Raw genomic sequence first — 7,947 nt, 5'->3', positions numbered from 1 at the left:
TAAATTTAAGTCATGGCTATGTAAGTTTTTACTAAATTATTCTCTGTTCTGGTAAGTATGTTAGCTTTCATAATAAATAATAAAAGTAAATTAATGATTTTAAAAAAGAAAAAGTGGAATAATTTTTATTTTGAAATATATTTTTCTTTAGACATATAATCATAAAAATTCACTTTTACTTTAAATAAAAGTCACTTTCAGATATACTTTAATAATTTAAAAATTTCTTTTAACATTTTTATTTAAACTGATAAAATGCTTCATAAACTGATACATTTGTTTAGCTCCATTATAAGTTATCTTAGCCCTTTAAATTTTTAGGGATGCACACACATAAACATTTGTCAAACTTTCTAACACTTTCTGAGTTGTTAGAGATAGCAAATCTGTTTCTTTATGAATCACTTGTTGCTGGACTCATGGTTCACAGCCCTGGGTGCTACTCAGTGCTGAGAAGAGGTAACCTTGGAACAGGGTCAGAAAGTGGTCTGGCCAGGTAGGAATCACTCTGACAGCAATGCTGTCTGTGAGCCAGGCAGTGCTCTAGGTATGTGGGTGATGGGCCTTCCCTTTCAGGGGATTAATATAGATTGTAAACAAACAGAAGCAAACAGTAATCATTGCTATGAAGACAATAACACTGAATCTTGTGATAGTGACTGAGATGATGGAAGGATGTGTGTGTGTGTGTGTGTGTGTGTGTGTGTATTTGTTTTATTTCAAACAAATATTATTAGGACTCATCCGTGGAGTCTGATATGGGAGCCGATCCCACCCAGACTAGGGAAGGGATATTTCAAATTTTCTATTTCATTCATTTCTTTGTTTGCTTTCTCAAAGAACAGTCCAGGCAGTGACTTGTGAAGCTAAAATTGATTCCCTTTAAAAGCCAGAGTCCATTCTTGTGATGAGGGTGGGGAGGGAGAAGGACAGGGAGACAGATACAGCAGATCCTCACTCTGTACTAATTTTCATGTCTGTCACAAAGTATGTTTTTGACTTTTCTATGCATTCTCAAGTTATTAAAGTGAAATCTAAATTTAGCTCAAGTGCCTATGGTAGCAAGCATGGATGATATGTAAATATATACTCTGGATGAATAAAAATTAAAATAGTTGTCATCTAACTGGACTGTTTTCTATAGTTGAAAGTTAAAAATGAAAATAAGTGAGAGAATGGAAATCATTAAAAAGTTTTAAAAATGTCGAGTCTTTAAAAAGTGATTTAAAATAATTTTCAAAAAATCTTCTAGGCCTTTAATGAAAACCAGTCAGCTCATGTAGGGGGAACACCAGTGCTCAGACTCATTATCTTAGTTAGTTAGGTATGTGCACGCTCAGTCCCAGAGTTTCCAGTGCTGCTTCCCACCAGGGCTAGGGAGATTAATGCGGGGCAGCATCTGCACTTCCTGGGTCATTACTGCAATTAGACTTGTTCTCCTCAGGCTGTATTTGGGAAGGATTAATGTTTTAATGTTTATAGACTGCTACCATGATTTTATTATGGGCTCTGAGCCACAAGTTACTGAATCAGGGTCTCCTTAGGAAAAATTCTTCCTCCGCTAATCTCAAGAAAACATGTAGAGGGAGCCGAGCTCTTGGCATTTGAATCTTTGTGGGATGGGTGGGTCTCTTACTGGCAACACTGGGTCATCCGGTCAGAACACTTTATAACTAAGGGAAGAGGGCAAATAAAGTAAGGAGCCACCTCCTTGCATTGCCCACAAAAGCTTCTGTTGAAATCCAGTAATCCCCTACAAGGAGGGGCAAGTGGAGACAAAGAGTGAAGGAGGTGTGTGAGACAGAAGAAATGTGATAAGCAGCTCTCATTTGTTTACCTCTCTAGTGGCTTAGGAATGTAGGTTTTCTGAGGCCCAACAAAGAAACCAGGAAATCTCAACAGCTTTAAAGGTTGATTGTGAATATTTGGGTTTCTCTTCATTCACATTATTTAATTTGAAAACTCAATAGCTCTTGTAAATTTTGAAAAACAAATTCTCTTCACACCTGTGCTCTCAGCAGCAATCAGATAAAGGCTCCTCTCTTGAGTCCATGTACCATTTCAAAAGGGAAATGACCTAATCTGGGATTAAATAAAGCATAAATAAACACACCTTAACAGCTCACTGAGATTTAGATACATGTTTTCTGTTCACCCAAGTGTAGTTAATTTTAAAAGAAATCAACTCGCCAAGGGCCAGCCCTGAGGCAAATTAGAAATCTGGGAAGTTCTGGTTTAGGTGTCTTTCACATTTCACTGTGGGTGTTTTCCCTTCCTTCATGACAACCCTATCAGCACCTTTCCCTGTCCTAGGTGGGTACCCTCCAGGTAAACATGCAGGCATCTCATCCAACCCCTCACCTCTCCTCGCTGTGAGTTCTCAACTCACAATTCCCAACGTGGCTCTGTTCATGTTTGAACAAGTAAGGATAGAGGGAGAGGTTTGCTGGGAGGTGAAGTTCAGAGCTGAGGGAATGGAGTGAGGAGGTCAACAGTGGTCTGGAACTGCAGGGACTGAGGCTCCATCTCCCACCTTCTCACACCTACCTGTTGGGCAAAAGCCCCGCCCTAGTTGATCATCATCTTTTCACTCCTGTTGCAACCAAAAATGTTGCTGTTCCTGACTGGGGTCACGGGATTCTTCTTGTATTTCTTGATTTATCTCATTCATTAAAAAATCTTCAGAAAACTGGAAAGATTTTAAAACAAGTAAGTTAGAATCTAAATTATTGAAAACAGTGATTTAAAGTAGGTCCCTGTTACCCGGAGTATACCCTGTATTAGCAACATCACTACCATCTGGGAGGTTGTTAGAAAAACAGAATCTTGGGCCCATCCCGTCCCACAGTATCAGAAAATAATGAGATCCCAGTTATTTGTACACAGGTAAAGTCTGAGGAACACTATCCTTGCCCTTGATACATGCCTATGGACCGAGGATTTAGCTCAGTGGCATTGCGGCAGCCTCGAAAGCGCAAGGTCCTTAGTTCGATCCCCAGTACAAACAAACAAACAAAACATACCTGTTAAGGGCTTGAAGTATGGATTCTTTCCCGATAATACCGTGGGGACACAGAAACTGAAAGAAGTATTAAAATAGGATTTTCACATGGAGGAGCATTCTAATTTGGATTAGTTGGGTATTTTGGCCTATGTGGAAAGGGAATGCCATTACCAGAGTGTTACTGGTGTTAAATTTGGAGGGAAAGGGGAGAGGTGTGTAGACAAGATAGGTTAATTTCAAGGGGGGGAGTATTTCTCAGAGATCAGAGAAGAGGACTGTAGGGATGCTGTAGGACACAGCCAAAGTGAAGAAAAGAAAAAGTGGAGAAGAAGAGGAGGTCAAGTGTGTCTGTGGACAACAAGCAAGGCAGTGGTGAACACAGGTGTGCCTAGGACCTAGGTACACTTGACCGCATCACCCTTGTTCTGGAATTTGCTGGGTCTGTAGAAGGCTGTACTTTGGTCATCTGCTGGTTTTGTTATTAAATCATCCCAGCCTCCCTGGGACAAATTCTTTTTGTGTTTTATAATATGCAAAGCAGTAAAGTACAGAATGGGACTTGCCCTGTTTTGTTAATAATCATATGTTAGTGCTTTGGGAAAAATAATTTACAATATGAAAACTTGAATTATTATGGCTCAAAAAAACCCTGTGAAAATACAATAGGTGGATAGCTATTTGCATCTCTATTTGGTGGAGAAATTGATAAGATCCAGACATTTCTTATTTTCCTGTTAAAAATTAACATTCTTCTGTGGCAGGTGGTATTTCTTCTTCTTCTTCTTCTTCTTCTTCTTCTTCTTCTTCTTCTTCTTCTTCTTCTTCTTCTTCTTCTTATTATTATTATTATTATTACTGTTATTTGGTATTGGGAATTGAACTCAAGGTCTTGAGTTTGCCAGGCAGGTGCTGTGCTGCTGAGCTATATCCCTGGCCCATGAGCTACATACCTGACCTGGCAGGTGGTATTTTTATTTGTTTGTTTATTTTGTTTTTTTGGTACTGAGGATCAAACTCAGGTCCTTGTGCTTTCGAAGCAGGCAGAGAAACCACTGAGCTAAACCCCCGGCCCTGGAAGGTGGTATTTTTAAAAGATGTTAAAATGTTTCTCATCCGACATGTTTTCCTAAAATGTGACTCTGATGTTCTTTCCAAAAAAAGTAGGGATCTCTGTTGCTCCCTGTTGACCCTGAGCAGGGCTTTGATAACTACTGTGTATGTGCTGGAAATGATCCTGTGCGATTTTCAAAGTGGGGTGATAAAGAAAATTAAATTCTGCCTTTCTTGTTGGTATACTTTTCAAGTTTTAAGCCTCTCAGTAAAAAGTCACTCTGTGAGCAAGTTTAATCTAGCCAGATAGAGAAAGCAGACAGAGGGGGTCTGAGGGGGGGGGAGGAAGGAAGGAGAGGAAGAGGGAGGGAAGGAGAAACAGAGAGTGGGGGAGAGAGGGAGGGAGAGAGAGAGAGAGGGAGAGAGAGAGAGGAGAGAGAGGAAGGAGGAAGAGGAGGAGGGAAAGGGGAAGGGGGAGGAGGGGGTGGGGAGGGAGGAATTAGAAGAAGAAAATAAGAGAAGTTAGCCAGGTCTTGGATAGGCCTTTTCCATCACAGAGAGACTTTAAGTTAAAACCAATTTAATACATGACTCACAGAAACCCTGAAATAACATACAGAGCAAAACAAAAGATAGAAAATAGGAAAAGGAGATAGATCTTTCTTAGATGGGAAGGAGAGCCTGACATGGGAGAGGGCAGAGAAAGAGAAGGGATGAAAAAACAAAAGAAATTAAGATGTGTTTTGTACAGGTACCAACTCCTTACAACGAATGTAAACATATACTGCAAACCTACAGAAATGAAAAAAGAGAAGATAAAATAATTTAAAGTCACGAAATGACTACAAATATTTTATTACCTCCTGTCCAACAACATTTTGTGATTTCACGCCAGTTTTTTGTTAAGGCATCTAAAATGAAGAGGGCCTAGACCAGGTGGTAAGGAAGCTCTTTAAAGAAAGGACAGACTTGGAATTCAGCACAGGAGAGAGCACTGCCCTTCAGCACAGTGCAAGAAGAGAATAAGGAAATCATTTATGCAAAAAACACTTTCATTGAGGCTGATTAGAGAGTGAAGGAAATTAAGTTTTAAAAGGTGGGCCATTATTAAATTGCAAGTTGGGTTATGTTTTTCATCTGTGGACAAAGAGAACTCATGCTTCATTTTGTGTACAGAAATGGGGCAGGTGAGGGTGGTGCTGGCCTAATTACTAGGTAGCGTGGCTCTGATTCTGCACACTGTGAAATGTGTCTGATAAACATCACTGTGAATTGCATCTGAATATAATAGTCAAATACAAAATAAGCTTAGTCTTCATCATTTGTTTCTTATGCAGCAAGAGTGTCTGCTCACACTTTATAAAAACAGAGGGAAAGAATATTGCTCACAGCTGTATTTGGTCCACTGTTATACTCCTGAGATTTCACTCCTTTTTTCTATTTTTATAACCCATCTTTATCACTTTCATTTCTTTCCCTTTCTCCTCTTTGATTCTGCTGCAGCCATATCCAATAAAACATGGTGACAGATAGATAGATCTTACAGGCAATCTGCTGATTGCTGTCTCTGTAAACCTCAAATGTAAACAATACAAGGGCATTTGTTTCTCTGTCATGTTTCTTTTCTTACATAAAGATGAAGAACCAAATCAATCTTAGGAAAAAATAGTATGTTGTGGTTCCTTCCTGGTTGACTTTTTGGTAGCCATTTTCCCTTAAAAAGTCTGAAGCAAAATGATCTTTCATGTTTTCCCAGGGACAAAAGAATTTCAATTTTTCTAATTTTCTAAATCCTTGGTGAGGAGATTCTAGGGAAAGAAGTCAAAGTCCTAGCTACTGAAGTTTGCTAGGCTTTTTTTCTTCTTATAATTCTATGAAGCAGTCTAGACAGACTAAGGCATTAAAGTAACATCAAAAATTATTGTATATGAAATATTCAAGAATCTACTCAGTACTTGGTGTGATAAAAAATCTAAATGTGAAATATTTCAGTATTTTGAAAAGAATCATGATCTTAACAAAATGGCTGAAGACCTCCCTTTTTAAATGACTCAACACCCACCCCCAACCAATAATTGCAATGGATACAGAAAAAACTGAGTTCAGCATGCAATGTGTTGCTTCTTAGTTTGATTTTGCCTGTATAGAAATCCACCTTTCTCAGGATCAGGGAGCTCTACCTGCATTCTAGTGTTTCCTTTACTTCTGAATATAACATCAGTATTTGTACTTTTCACAGCTGGAAAATGCATTCTTTCTTCAGTAATGTAAGGCACAGAAATTATGCCTATGTGGTCAATAGCAAGTGAGCACTGCCATCCCTTGTGAAGTCAGAGAACAAGGATCCAGACAGTGTTACAGATGGATAATTTAGGCACCGTAGGACCCCTTGGGGTTTGTACTGCTGGAAAACATTTTCGGCCTCAAGTAATAAAAATGACGGACAGTCACTCAGCCTACGTGGAATTGTATCCTGTCATCTTTACTCAGCAAAATCTCCCTCTGAAAGCAATTGGGGGTTTTAGACTGAGAATGGACCATAGAATATGCCCCTTTAAGTGAAGAAAACAGAGCTAATGTTTAGCTGAGCAATTCAAGAAAACATTTCAGTGACATGTCTGAAAGAGTGTGGAAATGTCACTATTTCCTTTAAAAGTGCATCATCACTAGGTATCATGGTAGTCACTGGTTTGTTTCTGAGGGTGGATTTGACTGGCTTATTCATAAAATTCCAGAGAAAATGCCTTTTCTTTTCCTGACAAGTCTATTAAGAACCTCATTCTATCATCATATTCTGGCTAGTTGATGTCATTTTGAAGTACCAAACAGGGATTTGAAAATAATACTCTCTATTCAGTTCTCTGAGGATACATGCTTAAGTACTTATTCCAACAATGATTTCACGTTGCAATGAATGTGGTAGTTGGAACTCAAATGTTATTCCCACAGAGGAAAGAGAAAACTATAACATTCCTATGAGGGAAAGACATGTTGGGAAAAATGAGAATCAGACCCTGGCTCCTGATTTATGATCTAAATGTGAAGAAGGGTTCTCTTTTCCTCTCTTCCTCTGTCACCTAGGCATGCCAACGTCCTTCAAATGATGATGGTACCAACTATGTAGCTAGAATCCTAATCTTACATACCATCATTGTGTGATGGGAAAAATAACTCCCAAACTGTTAGACATTAGATGTGCCAAGTTAGTGATCTCACAACATGGTGGAATGAAGTTGTGAACCAAAAGGATGAAATAATAATAAGAATAGCTCCTGGGTTTCCAGGAGGGATCCTGAGTGGGTGGCCACATGGCTTTGCAATCCAGAGCTAATTATATATAAGCAGAGCACAGGAATTTCTCAGTTGTTTAGTGGCCACTGATCACAGGTGGCTCTTGGATTTAAAATGACCAGGCTCTCTAACCTAGTTCCTCAGCATGCAGGGTTAAAAAGAAACAGATTTTAGAGAAAAACTGGTTATTTCACATTTTAAGTTCCTCAGAACTCTGGAACTTAGTAGGGAGTGGCTGCATCTGCCTCCATGTTGTCTGAGCAAGTTCATCCTGGGTCCAAAGTCCTAGTTGACTGTCAATTCTTATTTTAATTCTTAGCAATCTGGCTGATTACCGAACTCTATCTCAGGACCTTCCCCTAGCTAGCTGCCTTACTCAAAAGCTAACTAAACAAACTATTCTTCACATTTGCTCTTTTATTAGCCAAATATACTTTTTCTAAGTAAAATTTCTATCATTTTCTTTTGGTACCTTTTAAAGTTGAAGGCAGATGATTGATTGCAACCCTTAAGATACTCTTAAGATTTCTGATATATATATATATTATATATTATAATATATAATATATATATTATATTTAATATATAATATATATAATATA

Source organism: Heterocephalus glaber, unplaced genomic scaffold (genome assembly GCF_053883595.1).
Source record: "Heterocephalus glaber isolate CG9 unplaced genomic scaffold, H.glaber_assembly_v1.0 deba00001463, whole genome shotgun sequence".
Taxonomy (NCBI): Eukaryota; Metazoa; Chordata; class Mammalia; order Rodentia; family Bathyergidae; genus Heterocephalus; species Heterocephalus glaber.
Note: the sequence above shows the minus strand (reverse complement) of the source record.